Raw genomic sequence first — 16737 nt, 5'->3', positions numbered from 1 at the left:
TGGCGGCGAGGTAGGAGAAGGATCTGCCGCCGGCGGTGGTTTTTCGGATGCGTGGGACTGTGGCGAGGGCGAGGTTGGCTGAGCGGAGGCTTCGGGTGGGGGTGTGGAAGCTGAGTCGGTTGTTGAGGTAGGTGGGTCCGGTGTTGTGCAGTGCTTTGTGTGCGTGGATCAGGAGCTTGAAGGTGATCCTTTTGTTGACGGGGAGCCAGTGCAGGCCTCTCAGGTGGAGTGTGATGTGGCTGCGGCAGGGCACATCGAGGATGAGTCGGGCAGAGGCGTTCTGGATGTGTTGGAGTCGTCTCAGGAGCTTGTTTGTAATTCCTGAGTAGAGGGCGTTCCCGTAGTCGAGTCTGTTGGTGATGAGGGCCTGGGTAACAGTTTTTCTCGTGTCGAGGGGGATCCATTTGAAGATCCTGCGGAGCATACGGAGGGTGTTGAAGCAGGACGCGAAGACGGCGTTGACTTGCCTGGTCATGGAGAGGGTGGAGTCGAGGATGACCCCCAGGTTGCGTGCGTGGTCCGTGGGTTCCGGGGCTGTGTCTAGTGACGTGGGCCACCAAGAGTTGTCCCAGGCTGATGGGGTGGGTCCGAGAATGAGGACCTCCGTCTTGTCTGAGTTCAGCTTCAGTCTGCTGTCCTTCATCCAGTTGGCTACGGCCTTTATTCCTCGGTGGAGGTTAGCTTTGGCGGTGTGGGGATCTTCGGTGAGGGATATGATCAGCTGGGTGTCGTCGGCGTAGGAGATGATGTTGAGGTTGTGTTGTCGTGCGACGTGGGCGAGGGGGGCCATGTAGACATTGAACAGTGTCGGGCTGAGGGAGGATCCCTGTGAGACGCCGCAGATGATCTCGGTGGTTTTAGAGCGGAAGGGTGGGAGGCGGATGCTCTGGGTTCTGCCGGAGAGGAAGGATGTGGTCCAGCCAGGGCCTTCTCTTAGATACCGGCGTCATGGAGGCGTGCTGATAGGGTGCGGTGGCAGACCATGTCAAAGGCTGCTGATAGGTCCAGGAGGATGAGGGTGGCTGTTTCTCCTTTGTCCATCAGGGTCCGGATGTCATCAGTGGCGGCGATGAGGGCGGTCTCGGTGCTGTGGTTACTGCGAAAACCGGATTGGGAAGGGTCCAGGATGTTGTTGACTTCGAGGTAGCGGGTCAGCTGTTTGTTGACAATCTTCTCGGTCACTTTTGCCGGGAAAGGGAGCAGGGAGATGGGCCGGAAGTTCTTGAGGTCCTTGGGGTCCGCCTTAGGCTTCTTCAGAAGGGCGTTGATCTCTGCATGCTTCCAGCTTTCTGGGAAGGTTGCTGTCTCGAAGGAACAGTTGATTGTTTTCCGGAGGTGGGGCGCGATGGCTGCGCTGGCTTTGTTGAAGACGTGGTGAGGGCAGGGGTCCGATGGGGATCCGGAGTGGATGGAGTTCATGGTTTTGATGGTGTCTTCGTCGCTGACGCTGGACCAGACGGTCAGGCGACTGGTGCGAGTGGTAGTCGCAGGGGTGGTGGACTCGTTGGTGGGTGCGGGGGGGTCGGGGTTGAAGCTGTCATGGATATCGGTGATCTTGCGGTGGAAGAAGGTGGCAAGGGAGTAGCACAGGTCTTGAGATGGCGGGATGTCGTTGGTGATGGAGCTGGGGTTGGAGAGTTCTTTCACGATGCTGAAGAGGTCTTTGGTGTTGTGTGCGTTGTTGTCTAGGCGGTCCCTGAAGGCGGTCTTCTTGGCGGTCCTGATGAGTTGGTGATGTCTGCGGATGGCGCTCTTGAGGGCTGTGTGGTTGTCTGGTGTTCGGTCGTGGAGCCATTTATTCTCCAGCTTCCGACAGGTGTGCTTGGAGATCCGGAGGTCCTCGGTGAATCAGGCGGCTTTCTTGTTAGTGTGGTTGGTTGTAAAGGTCTTGAGAGGGGCGAGGGTGTTGGCGCAGTCGTTGATCCACTGTGTGAGGTTGGTCGCGGCAGTGTCCGGGTCGGTGGGGTCGGTGAGTGGTCTCAGTGCGAGGGCGGTAGTCAGTTGGTCCTCGGTGACCTTGCCCCAGCAGCGGCGTGGTAGCTCTTGGGTGCAGTGGTGTGTGGTGGGTTTTCTGAAGGTGAAGTGGACGCATCTGTGGTCGGTCCAGTGTGGTTCGATGGTGTGGTTGTAGGAGATGTGGGGGCTTGCGGAGAAGATGGGATCGAGTGTGTGTCCAGCGGTGTGAGTGGGTGTCGTTACGAGCTGTTTGAGTCCGAGGTTGGAAAGGTTGTCGATCAGGGCGGTGGAGTTGGCGTCGTTGTTGTTCTCCAGGTGGAAGTTCAGGTCCCCGAGGAGGATGTAGTCCGTGGAAGCGAGGGCGTGGGTGCTGATGAGGTCGGCTATGGTGTCACTGAACTGTGGGCGGGGTCCGGGAGGTCTGTAGATGAGAGTTCCTCTGAGGGTGGTGTTGATGTCGTTGTGGATCTGGAAGTGCATGTGCTCGGCGGTGGTGAGGGTGTCATCGGTGTTCGTTGAGATTTTGATGGAGTCTTTGTGGATGATGGCGATTCCTCCTCCCACTCCGTTGGTGCGGTCTCTGCGGGTGATCTTGTAGCCCTGTGGGATGGCTATGGCGATGTTTGGTGCTGAGGTGGCGTTCAGCCAGGTCTCCATCAGGAAGGCAACGTCGGGGTGGTGGAGTCTAGGAGGTCCCAAAGTTCAATGGCGTGCTTGCGAGCGGAGCGGGTGTTGAGGAGGATGCAGCGGAGGTGGTTGGGTTCTCTGGCTGGTGGTGTGGAGGGTTGGATGCTGGTGAATCTGCAGTTCCGGCAGGTGAAAGGCCCCTGGGTGCGTTTCGGGGTGGTCCGGTAGCAGGGGTGGTCTTGTCTGGTGTTGAGTGCGTGGAGGGTGCTTGTGTCGTAGTGCAGTCTGACGTTGCGGGGGGTGCGGGTTCCAGGGGTTCTGGTGCTGGGTGCGGTCCAGGCGCGGGCGGGCGCAGACGGGCTTGCCTTAGGCGTGTCAGCGGCGCGCCCGCTGCGCGCGCCCGCTTCACAGCCTCCATATGAGGGCAGAGGGAGGGAGGAGCAGTTGGGAGGTGGGGGAGGGGTGGCCAGTGGGAGTGAAGGGGGAGGGGCAGCAGGGGCTCAGCAGCAAGGGAAAAACCCAGGGAAAAACCCGGGGGAAAACCCAGGGAAAAGACGGCGGGAGAGGGAGAACAGAGCACAGGGGTACAGAAAGCAAAACACAGGGGCACAGAATGAAAAAATGAAGTGGCAGAGAAGCCAAGCGCAGGGGTACAGAAAAAAAGGGAGCGAGTAGTCAGGCGACAAAAGCGGCAACGGAGGTTCAACCCACAGGGGGCTGCGTGGCAGATGGGGGGAGCGACCTGCCTGGTGACAGGGTCAAAGGTCGCTCTCTGCCACCGCTTTGCGGCCTCCATATGAGGACAGAGGGAAGGAGGAGCAGCTGGGAGGTGGGAGCGGCGGCCAATGGGAGTGAAGGGGGCGGGGCAGCAGGGGCTCAGCAGCAAGGGAAAAACCCAGAGGAAAACCGGGGGAAAAAATGGCGGGAAAAGACGGCGGGAGAGGGACAACAGAGCACAGGGGTACAGAAAGCAAAACACAGGGGCACAGAATGAAAAAACAAAGTGGCACAGAAGCCAAGCGCAGGGGTACAGAAAAAAGGGAGCGAGTAGTCAGGCGGCAAAAGCGGCAACGGAGGTTCAACCCACAGGGGGCTGCGTGGCAGATGGGGGGAGCGACCTGCCTGGTGACCTGTACACAGTGTACAGGTCAGGCCTATGGTCAGGAAAGGTGTTGTGCTGGTGCACTAGTGTCATAAATTTGTATGTGGAATGTTCCCTGAGTTGCCACAGCAGGTGCTATGTGTGTGCCCACAGGGTTGTTGCATGTGTGCAGCATCCATCCTGGAAGTCGACATTGGATGGCAGTGCAACAATGTTTTTGGTGGCAATGGGTATGGGGCCAGGTCTGGCGCAGGGCGATGTGAGGGTAGGACCATTGAGTCGGTATGTGCTGTGTATGTGTGTTGTGTTGGTACTGACCATATGGTTGTGGACCTGCCTGGCATATCTGATCTGGATACCTGTTCCTACAGTGCATTTTTGTGGAGTTGGCATCTGTGACTCCTACAGTGATTCATGTCCCTGTCCGGTTCTCCTTTCAGGACAATGTTGTGGTGTTCTGTGCTCCCTGCCTGGGCTGTTGCCTCCATTGACACATATGTCCAGCCACAGTCTGCTCCACGGTCAACCTCCCACCATTTTGCTCCCCCCGCTGTCACCCTCCCATGAATGTGCTCGGCGATGGGTTGCCAGTTGTACATGTATTTGCAGTTTCATACACACTCATGGCAAATAAAAACATAGACATGGACCGTGCTCAGTTGTAGTTTATTTGTGATGTACAAGTGTGAGGAGTAATGATTGGGGTCATGGCAGCGGTGATCATCAGAATGTTAAGGCCAGTTGTAGGTAGTCCAGGTCCAGTCTGCTGGCCACGGGTAGCTGGAGATATGGGAGTGGACTGTCAACATGGTGTCACACACAAGGGAGAATGCTCAGGAGAGGTCACTTCCTGGCGGTTGTGTTAATCTGGCCATCATGTCTGGCTGGATGTCTACTTGGACGTCCTCACTTGCATGGGGGTTCCTCATCTACAGTGTTAGGGCTGCTGGTGTCCTGTGAGACCGATGGCGGGCCTCCATGTCACTGGCTGCTGCTGATGAGATGTGGCCAGTGGTAGAGGCCTGCTGGTGGGTGGTGGACTCACACATGACAGTGGTCAAGTTCTTGATCACCCCTACATTGGAGGCCATGGTGTCATTGTGGGCCTTCCACTATTTCGTGGCCTCCTGATGGTATTGCCCCTGGAGTGGCTGGACCTCCTGCACGGTGGTGAGGATCTGTACCCTGGGTGTGCTGGTACACACCGAGGACTTGGTTGAGGACTTCCTGGGCAGTCAGTTGGTGTGGCTGTCCTGACCCTTGGGTCATGGTTACCCTCCCACTACACCTGGCTCCTTGAGCCTGTGCCCCTGGCACAGTGTGCCCACTCCAGTAGCAGCAGGGCCATCATTGTCTGGGGTGGGTCCTATGGGGCACAACTCAGATTAATGTGTCCCTGGGGCACAGGTTTGGGGTTCTGGGTCTGGCTGTGGTGTTGTTGCCGCATGTGTAGGGTCTTCCGGTGTGTGAAACATGATGTTCAGGTCCTTCTCTTCCCAGGTTGTCAGCTGGAAGAGAGATGGTGGTGGCCCACTGCCGGTCTTGTTACTGGCTATCCCATGCCTGGAGGCCAATGTACCAGACCTTCCCCCTGAGGTCGTTCCTCCTCTTTCTGATGAGCTCCCTTGTGCGTGGGTATGTGCCGACTGCATTGACCCTGTCGACGATCCTCTGACATAACTCTGTCTTTTTGGCTATTGATGTTTGTTGTACCTGGACACCCATGAACTGTGGCTCTACTCTGATGATCTCGTCCACCATGACCTGCAACTCATTGTCGGTGAACCATGGGTGCTTCTGGCGTGACATGTTGTAGGTTGGGAATGTGTTGTGCGATTCAGGTGGAGTACGGGGTGTGTGGTGATGTGGGGGTGTAAGGTTGTGTGTGCTTGTGAGCTGCGGTGTTGCTTTGTGAAATGTGTGCTGTGTGATCTTTGTTTGCTGTGTTTCGTGTCAGCTTAGTCTCGGGTGTGGCTGTGGGTGCTCCTATTTGTCGCAATAGCTTGTTGGGGGGCAGGGGGTTATATGGTGGTGTGGTCAGGTGTGCGTGGTGTTAGCTACTTTCCGCGGTGCCATTTTGTTCTGCCGCGGTGCAAACCACCTACGGTGTCCGCCGTACATGTTCCGCTGTGCTGGAGGATGATTTATAATATGATGGTCGGGATGGTGTCGGCGTGGCTCACCCAGCAATTGATCAATCACTCATTCACTGTGGGTTGGCCTGGCGGCATTGGTTTTGTGTCTGTATTCTGGCAGTTTGTGTTTTGTAACTGGTAATCCGATGGTCGCTATTCCGCCACCACTGACAGTAAGGTGGCACTATTTTGCACACCGGTCTTGCCCGAATACCATCAAACTCATAATAAGGGCATAAGTCTGCATTAAGCAGACTTATCAGATGATATGAGCAGACATTGGTTGAGCATTTGCCCATCTTCAGAAACCTATCTGTGGTGGATTCTTTGAAGGTGGAAGGGATCTTCTCAACTTCAATTATACCATGAGACAGATCTACTAAAATTGGGACCTATTCTTTTGCATAAGCCTTATAGAACTTTGATGGAAAACTGTCATTACCATAAGTTTTTGCATTAGGCATTTTTTGAGCGTTTCTGCAACCTTGTGAACTCCTTCTGGTGAAGGGCTACAGCCGCTAACATGCCAGAAAAAATGCAGAACTGGGGTATGTGCGAGGTCGAGAAGTTTCTCTTTTCCATTGGCTTAGTGAGAATACGCTCTTTAATTTGATAGTCAGTGAAATTCACCAAAATGGTGCATGGATACTTGGAGCTAGACAGATGTTGAACTGGAACATGATGAGCTCTTGTAATAATGATGTCAAGTGAAAAATCAGGAGATGTGATCCTGGGCACCATTCTGGGGCGCCAAAGTTTTCCAGGGAGCCAATGATACAGACATCCGACAACCGATGAGCAGGAGGTGATGGCTCCGTCATTGTTGCTACGGGGCTTGCTGCCTCAGAAATTGGCTGTATTTCTGATAGGGAGTCTCCCATGGGCGATTATGTCAGGTCCATTAATACCCTTCCAGTGGCCTTGGCTTGTTTAGTGAATAACAGGCTCTCTTTAGGCTTCACTGAATTTAGTCCCTCTTCCACTATGTTTTCTGCTTGTACCCTTTTGTTATCATCGAACCACTCAGTCACTGTGAAAGAGAGTCCTGCAGCATTAAAACCACTCTCTGTGGGTGTCAATGTGGCTCTCGAGTTCCAGCTCCTTCTCACTGCCACTCTGATTGCCAATTATACGAGCATTTATCTTTAGCAATGCACCTAATCTAGAATCCATTCTTAACTTAAGGCTTCAGTTTGCCCAAGCTGCTGCCGACTTGGCCTGAATCACACGTCTTTCCCTCTCTGAGAAGTGGGCAAAGCGTTAACAGAGCTTGAGGTGGCACTTGCCTAGAAATGTTGTTTTATCATGTGTATGGGGATTATGCTAACCATACTGCCTGCTCTTGTCCTTGCTTTTACCTTGCTTTTGCCGTTTTCTTTACATTAACTTTGCACCTTGCCTTGGAATTTGGAGCTCTTAATTATGTAGAACGTTTTGTAACAAGTACAGAGTTGCTTATACATTTGAAGTATACTTCTGACTTTACTTTAATAGTGAATGAATTTCAGAGGTCCTGCTTGGTAGCTATGCAAGTGATAGCAACAATAACATCAATAAATATCTATATGCTTAACTGTTTTTTGGATCTCTAAATGTAACAGGTGTGCACATCCCCAAGCGGAAGTTTGATGCAACAGTGAATTTGGGGGATGGAGTGGAACATTTTCCAAAAGAAAAACCACTGTAACAAAACCTCTATGAATTATTAGGGTGCTCCCTTATAACTATGGCAATGCAAAATAAAAGAACTTCTGTCCGTGACAGGAATATATTTGCAATCAATTCCAGAGTGGTAAACTACCTGAACAGTGTTGCTGATTGAATACAAACCTATGAGTTTGTGAAGCTTTCACGAGCTCCTTTAAGAATATAGACCCATGGACTCTTACAACCTGTGCCCTGCAACCAGAATTGCTCACCATACCTGCACTTTTGCAGAGGTATAATCCCACCATTTCTCATCTGCTGAATCAAAAATACGATTTCACAATTCCAAATTATTTATTTTGCACATCTAAATTCTAATAAGTCATGAAAAAGCCTTTGTGAACCAGATCTGATACGTTCATAGAGTAGTATGGGGTGGGGTGTTTCCAAAGAGAGTGCTATTTTCAGTGTTGTTGTTTGCATGCATTAATTTGGCACGAAGGCATAGGATGGGCCATGACTGGCCACAGACATAAAGAGGGAAAGTAAATTCCTTGCTCAGAATTTTAGCGCGTCAGTTCTTATTAAGTAGACTTACAAGGGAGATGTGAATAGGCGATGGACCTTTTGACTGCGCTTCAAGCTTTTCCCACCTTGAACCCCGTTCTAACACAGATCAATAACAAACAACAATCAATGACATCAATAGTAGTCAGTAATTTGCACACACCATGACCTTGCAGCCATGAATAACCACACCTTTCATGTAAATGTTAGAATATTTATTTTCCTACACTAACAATGCTAATGTCACGTAGCTTAGTCTCAAAATCAAATAATAAAAATACAAAAACAATACTGGCTGACCAAAGCGGCGATAGAATCACAATCTAATCAAAGCTCGAGCTACTACACATTCTAAGTTTACAGTAAATTAATAGCAAGAATAACTGCACAATCGATATAACATACAGTTAGATTCATCAAAGAAAAGCCATCAATTGTTATTACAGGTAGAGAACTTCATCAGTGAAAACCCTAACTAACACCAGGTTAGAACTGCATGTTTGGGCTTCAAGCAGAATGATTTAGTCACACAAATTTGGAAAACATCTAACTATGGCTCTATCTAAATAGTGGGTGGTACCTAGGAACAAAAGCAAATAGACATAGCAATCAGTAGAACTGTCAGTATACCTGTCCTCAATATGGTTCCGCAAGCGGTGACAGTCGTCGCCAATAGCACATCAGTTCGGTCAGCAAGACATCAGGATTCAGCATCAAAGTTCCGAAAAAGCAAAGTCTCTTTAAGCAATAACATTGAGCATGTCTATTCGGACAGTCAAGGGAATAATGGCGGTGGCAAAAGGAAAAATGGTGTCCTCCTCTCTGTGCAGTCTGGCTAAGTTAGATTTCCTAAAACTACTTCCCACACCCTCATTGGTCAAAGATTTGCATGTTTACATTTAGTCCAATTAAACTAAAACCCTTAATCTAAAATGTTACTACTACATTGTTCACATGTCGATGATTGGCTCCTCTCTCCCGTTCCTATCATTCGGCACGTCAGGCATCCATACTGTGGCAGCTTATACTCCAGCCAGTGCATACATTGTCTTCCCCTGGGAAGGTCAGTCTTGCACACATTACATTAAACATTGTTTCAGTAGCAAGTACAGCATCTTCTAGCAAGCAGTTTTTCATGAGAACGAACTTCAGTGACGAGCACATGGTCAGTACAGTGGAAAATCACAATTTAATTCTCTAAGCATCCATTTTATAAGTCGCCTAAGAAAATGCAGCTTGACATGAGGCCGTGCAACTAGGTCCAGGCCTCGCTAAGTTAAGGTCTACGATTAATAAAGCTAATACATAATGCATAATCTTTAATACAACATATTACTACATTAATCAAACATAAGCTCAACATTTCATATTAATAAGCCATTAATAAGTACACTTTGTGAACATTGGCAGCCACTCACGTGGGCGCATCATCAAATGCCTGCATTATTTTTCTCTATGTTAATACATTTTATATGAAAAGTCAATACTCAGAATACATGAATATTCAGTAATAAACTCATTAATAAACTCAGCAGTAACAATAATAAAGTGAACCCTGAAATTACAGAGCAAGAGAAGCTTTGGCACATTCTCAATAGCTTCCACACTAGCCGCAGAACCAAAAATATAACTCCAGCTTTTACGAAGTCAGATTGTTCCTACAGAGTTCTGCCTTCAATCATTTCCAAGTTTTCTCTAGACAATCAGATGTTACTAGGCTCTGGTGAAATGTACATTTGACCGGAATAATCCTGTGTATTTTCACTAATTTCACGCTACTCTTATTAAGCAAAATTCCTGAAATGATGCTGCAACACCATGACGCGTAATTATGTGCCATTTGCGTTAAAATGTACTGGGAATACGCAGGAACAATGTGAATGACTGAACACGAGCAGGTGTAGTTCCCTGTGCTTTTGGGTTTTGCATATTTTAATCTAAAATCTAGCACTACATTTTGAGTTTTAATTTAACATAATTGTGCTAATTTCTCATAATTTTTTATTGAAATTTTGCATAATTACAAAAATGGAAATGTACACAAATTTCGCACCCTCCTATTTGCTGCCATGAGTGTTCCAGTGAAGTTCCATTGTGCTTGATAAAAAGGCCTGTTGCAAATTAACAGGATGGAGATTGACAAGTAGGCACTTTGGCCCTCATTATGAGTCTGGCGGTCCATGAACCGCTAGACTTACGTGGCGAGCGGACTGCTGCGGTAGTGGCAGTCCGCCCGCCATATTATGACCGTGGCAGAGCTGCCACGGTGTAAACGCTGCCACCACCAAGATGCCGCAACCAAGCAGCCTGGTGGTCTCGGTATTTCAGATCCACCAGGGCAGCGCTGCAAGCAGTGCCTCCCTGAGGATTATGAGTTCCATTCCGCCAGCCTTTCCATTGCAGTTAATGCTGCCATAGAAAGGCTGGCACTATGGGAGACTTGGGGGCCCCCTGGGGATCCCTGCACTGCCCATGCACTTGGCATGGGCATTGCAGGGGCCCCCTGGCTCAGCCCTGTAACGCATTTTACTGCCTGAATTATGGGCAGTGAAATGCGTGATGGGTGCTGCTGCACCCACCGCACTGCCACATTGGCGCTGGCTCTATTAGAAGCCAGTGTCAATGTAAAGGCCCTGTTTCCCGGTGGGCCAGTGGGAAACTCAAAATAGGGCTGGCGGGGACTTGACTGCACTGGCAGTTAAATAGCAGCAATGAGTTTGGCGGCATGATCCCCTCTAATATTTTCAATCACCTATATGTTGCAGGCAGCTTTGGTGATTTGAATGTGTAGCTAAGCAGGACCGTCCAGTGATAGTATATATGAAAGCATATATTTTTATAACATTAAAAAACAAGGTAAAAGACGTTCCAATGATAGCAGGTAATATAAATAATAAAACAGTTTTGGTGTTAGAAATGAAATGAGTTTGTTAAGAGATAGAGATAATTAATTGATGCAGATAGCTCTGAAAACTAATTCTAGGACCATCAGAAAGATGGTCAGTTATCAAATACTAAAGCTTATTTGCATATTATTATTGACATACTTTACTATTACTCAGTGGATTGATTTTCAATTTATTAACCTCAGAACGACCAAAGGATAAGCCACACTTAGTGAGATTCGGCCCTGTAACATTAAGCTTTCTCAAAAATCGTAGTGGCAAGCAGGTAATACACTAAGGGGCATATCTATGATGTCCCTAGAGCCACCTTGCGCCACATTTGCATAATTTATTTTACGCAACTTTGGCATGAAGGTGGCATTTTCCAAATGCCAAATTTACAAAGTGGCACAATGCAAGCATTGTGTCTCTTAGTAATCCCTTGCAGCAGGCATAATATATGCAAGGGGGGGTGTTTCCATGTAGGGGGGAGCAGTGAAATTTACTAGATTTCACTGTGCCATTTTTAGCGTAATTATTTAACACCTGCCTACGGCATGCGCTAAGATGATGCTCCCATTGAAAACAATGGGCTTCCCTGTGGTTTGCCGCGTTAGCATAATAATTTATGGTGCTAATCCAGCAAAGTGCCACAGTAGCGCCATAAAGTATGGGGACACGGCCGCCATGGTGTGCCATATTGTACATATAGTTCACACATGGTGTTGTTAGGGTGACACAGTGGGGAGCTAGAAAAGTGGCGCATCATGAATGATGCACCACTTTTCCATAAATATACCCCTAAGTTGTTTTACTGTACTGTTTGAACCATATTTTATAATAGTGTCAACTATAAGGAACCTAACTCACTTCTTACCAACTTGGAATAAGTTATTATTTTTTTATAAAATGTTATCTTTTATGCTTAACTTGCTCACTTGTGCACGACACAGCTGTTCTCCGTCCAACCAAGGTGCCACCCTATCGCCACTGGGAAAATAGGAAAATCAGAGAGCCACCTTTGTAACTGATTGCATTATGGTACAGAGATATATTAATCCTACCTTTATGGCGTGCTGCAGAGCTCTGCAGCAACATGCTTACTTCATTAACACCATTCTTTCATACAATATTCGCCAGCAGGAGTTCAATGACACCATATCAACTCCTCCTCCGTATTTATGAACAGAAAATGATGACAGATGTTTAGCTCTACTTAAATTGTAACTCAAACCGTCCATATCAAGCGCCCAAAATCAGATGCATGTGTAGGTATGAAGAATCTTGCAACATGTTATGCAAGAGCTGACAAAACTGTTCAAATCTGAAGGCCAACCCTAGCATACTAAAAAGTCTACCCATATTCTCAATCGCTTAACAGCTCTCTGACCTTGAAATAAAATTAGTAACATTAGTATTAGTAACATTTCGGTAAACGACATATATATCGAGGAAGACAAACAGATAGATAGATAGATAGATAGATAGATAGATAGATAGATAGATAGATAGATAGATTGATAGATAAACCAAATGCTGCACTGTTTGCCAGAACGTATATTCTCTTTTTATCATACATATGTAAAAAGAAAAAGAATGAATAATTGTAGCTAGCTGAGGCGTTTACCCCTCCAACCAGACCATGATTTCAGTGTATGAACCACAAACATATAGTATAACCAGTCCCCGATCTATTTCACTTACCCAAGAACTTCTTCAGCACTAATTAAGAATTAGTGTCCGCCATTTTCTCGCATCACAGTGTTCTTTCTTCAATTGTTTTGGTTGGTTTTCCAACTTGTATTATTTTTACACATGAACATAACTGTGCATAATTGCAGAGTCACTTGGCATTAGTCACGTAGTTCCTACGTGACAGTCACTCATTTATACATATTCCAATTTGAAAGAGTCATTTGGTCCTTGATAAATGTGAATTGACAACGAATTCACAACGAATTGCACATAATCCTATTAAGGAACTATTAAAACACTCACCAAATTCCTAATGTCTCAAGAAGAAATCTACACACAATATCTCATCACACAGGGGCTAAGGCAAATTTACCTATAATTTAGCCAATTCATTCTCTAATAAAGGGATTGGGGTGGGTGGAGGGTCAGGGTAAGCTATTTTTTTAAAGGGGCGGGGGTGGGGATTTTTTTTTTTATAAGAGCTTAGGGTAGGGGGTTGGGCTATTATTTTTCTTTTAGGGATGGGAGTGGGGGGGTTTGGATATTTTTTTAATGAGGGCTTAGGGTCAGGGTAGTTTATTTTTAAAGGAATGGGGGAAGGTTTAAGGAAGGGCGGGAGGAGAGAAGAGAAAGAAGGATAAGGAGAGGAAGCAGTGAGGTTAGTGGGACTGGAGCAGAGTTGGTGGTAGTTTTTAGCGATGGGTGTGGATTTAGGGCTTAGGATGGGTGAAGGTGTTGAGATACTTTCGTTTTTAGGGACCGGGTGGGGTGATCGGTGTATTTGTTTTAGGGCTCACAGTGTATGGAGGCTCAGGGTAATTTAGTTTTTAGGGATAGGGAGTCAGAATGGTTTTTTTTATGGCTAAGGGTGGGTGGGGAGTTGGGGTAGTTTACTTATTGGGGCTCAGGGCAGGTGGGAGTGTCAGGGTTGTTAGTTTTTAGGGGTGGGAGGTTGGTGTAGTTTTTTTTTAGGGCTCAGGGCAGGTGGGGGGATCAGGGTAGTTTACATTTCAGAAGCAGGGGATGGGAGGTTGGGATTGCTTTTTATAGAGCTCAGGACAGGTGGGAGTATTGGGGTAGTTTAGTTTTATGAGGCGTGGGTGGGGGGTCAGGGTAGTTTTTTTTTTAGGGTTCAGGGTGGATGGGGGTAGGGGTACTTTAGTTAAGAGAGGCAGGGTGGGAGAGTTGGGATAGTTTTTTTTGGGGTGGGAGTGTCAGGGTAGTTTAGTTTTATGAGGCAGGGATGGGGGTAAGGGTAGGTTTTTTTTTAGGGTTCAGGGTGGATGGGGTGTCGGGGTACTTTAGTTTAGAGAGGTGGGGTGAGAGGGTTGGGATATTTTTTGGGGGGCTCAGGGTTGGTGGTTTAGATATTAGGGGTGGGGGTAGTTTTGGGCCTCAGGGAGAGTGTGGGGGTTGCATGAAAGAACCACGCATGAAATTGTGCATGCGTTTCCACACATGCGTTTGCTAGGCATGCTTTTACAACAAAATTAATTGTAAATCCATGCGTGATAAAGGCATGTGTGAAAATAACGCAGTCGTGGTTCTGACTGCATTGTTAAGGCATGCATTGTTCCGGCGTGCGTGGTTTCATCATACAACCCTCCTCTAGTGTTTGGATACATAGTTCATAGTGCAAAACGTACAACACGTAAAATGCATTGTACATAACACAAGATAATTCATGTTAACATGTAAACCATATACACCCAAACCTATCACTTGTTACAAAGTGGATAACGCTTAAATTGCATGACACAAAATGATCTAGGCCAACCTTTGAACAATGTAAACCTATGTGCCTACTAATTCGCGAGGAGTGATAATAATTCATCTAATTTAAAACTCATGTATTGGAAAATTGGATTACAAGTTCATTCATTCCAACCATCTCAAGTGAGTTCTTTCTCTCTGTCTGAGCATGAGAAACAACTCATAGGTTGGTAGCGTCTTATTCTACAATACCACCTTATTCGCTACTGTGCAATGAAGATACCTCATTCATTGTTACTTGTCTTGCTCATTCTTCCCGAGACAGGATGGTTGTCACCATTTATGTTGAGAAATTATGTCCAGTCATATTCCTTACATATTCCATGTGTTATATTTCTTGATTTGTGAGGGCACTTTCTCTAACAACATTGACACATGTAGTTATTTAACACAATGCTACATCCTGCAGTCAGCATCTTTACTCAAACCCCGTAGGGGTACACCGTCCACTGTGCAAGGCCAATTTAGGATTCAGCAAAGGGCCAGGCCTGTGGCTGGACCCTGTGCCTAACCCACACCCCTGCTTCCACAAACAGCTGACTATGTCATGTAACAACATAAAGGGTGTAATTTTAAGGTTTACGTAAGGCTGACCCACTTGCTTTGTCAAAAAAACAACAGTGAGCCAACTAGCTTCATCAAGGGACCACTACATCAGTATATATAAAGCAGACTAGCTTTGCCAAGAAGTCAACAAAAACTATAATTGAAAGCATATTTCATATATACATACAATGCAATGTTAATAATGGTGATTGTCTCAAATTATGTTTACTAAAGCAGTCTTAATTTAAAAAACAACAAACACAATTGCACCTGTCTTTTAAAAAAAAAAAAAAAAAAAAATCATGCAGCCATAAAACCAACCACAAGAGCATTCTGCACTTCAGATGAAGAGCATACAGTTCCCAGTTGGGAGTGCTTTCAAAATATGGTAAGCTTTCTGGATGTCATGAATTCAGGAGACTTAGGGCCTGATTTAGAGTTTGACAGAGGGGTTATACTATCACAATGGTGATGGATATCCTGTCAGTCGAAAATACAAATCCCAATGGATATAATGGGATTTATATGTTGGCATACGGGATAGGCGTCACCATTGTGACAGAGTAATCCCTCCACTAAACCCTAAAACAGGCCCTTAATGTGTGTTTGTTTTTTATTGTTCCTGGAGAGCTGCTGTACTCCCTGCAGCCCCCTCACAACATTAAGGAAAAGGTCAGTGGTGCCCCGGTTTGTTATAAAGACACCACAAGGAATACAAATATAATTAAAAAATGTCCTTGGACGTTATAGGGGACTCCTTCAATGAAGCTATGAATAGTAAATGCCCCTGTTGCTCATTTATTATTCTTTTTTGCATTTCTTCTGTTTGCTGGGTGCCCTGCATTATCAAATTGTTGGGGGATGCAGGGGGAGCCCCAATTCCCCCATGGCCCTGGCCAGCTCCACAGCCAGCACCCATGGTGGGTGCCAGAAGGAGCTGGCATTTGTTTTCAAAAGTGGGTGCCCCTGTGCCCGGTCATGGCCTTCACATGTCCTTATTGATTGGGGTACACGAAGGGGAGCCTCAAGGCCATTGTCCTTCCAGCTGGCCTCCCAGCTGTCACCCATAGTGATATTGGTGAGAGCCGGCTCACTCACTTTGCTCCCACTCAGACAGGAGCAGTGAACTAGTGAACTAACTATAACTTGTTCCTCCATCATTCACTGCTTATGATCTCATATATTGCCTCACCTGTGACATGTTAAATTACATGGTTGATTATATTCCTCACCCATTTAATGGCTTGATCAGACTGATAATAAACACTCTCCCATTATTAATAGTTGTATACTTAACACCCTTGCTTTACCCCCTGTAACTAGGCACAACAAATGGTGTCTGCCAACAAATTGCTAAAACATCTATCTCTCCTTCATGATTTTAGTAGTTCTTTTCTTACCTGAATAGAAAAAAGTGATGTCTGCTACCACCTCCAACAGGCCCTTACATTTATGTAGGTTGTTTTTTCCCAAGGGAACTTCCTAATGATGGTGATGGATGACTGCTAGCACAGAAGACATCACAGAAAAATCAAGGTTCATCATATTCTGAATGATGATGGTGAAACAGCAAACAATTTCTCATTCTGCATCGCAGGCAACTAGACTAAAAGAAAATACATAGTGTGTAGGAAAACCAAGACAGAGGCAATCATGATAAAACAACTAGCAACAAGGTGTAGTTATTTACTAAATCAAGGATGGTGTGAAGCTCTTAAGTCTTAGGACTCAGCTGGAGGATATTTCAGTAGAATTAATTGGTAACAGTTGGTGGAGCTTTAACCACATTCACCCTACCAAGTGT

Source organism: Pleurodeles waltl, chromosome 6 (assembly GCF_031143425.1).
Source record: "Pleurodeles waltl isolate 20211129_DDA chromosome 6, aPleWal1.hap1.20221129, whole genome shotgun sequence".
In the NCBI taxonomy this organism is placed as follows: Eukaryota; Metazoa; Chordata; class Amphibia; order Caudata; family Salamandridae; genus Pleurodeles; species Pleurodeles waltl.
The sequence above is the reverse complement of the archived record's forward strand: the minus strand, read 5'-3'. Positions refer to the sequence as shown.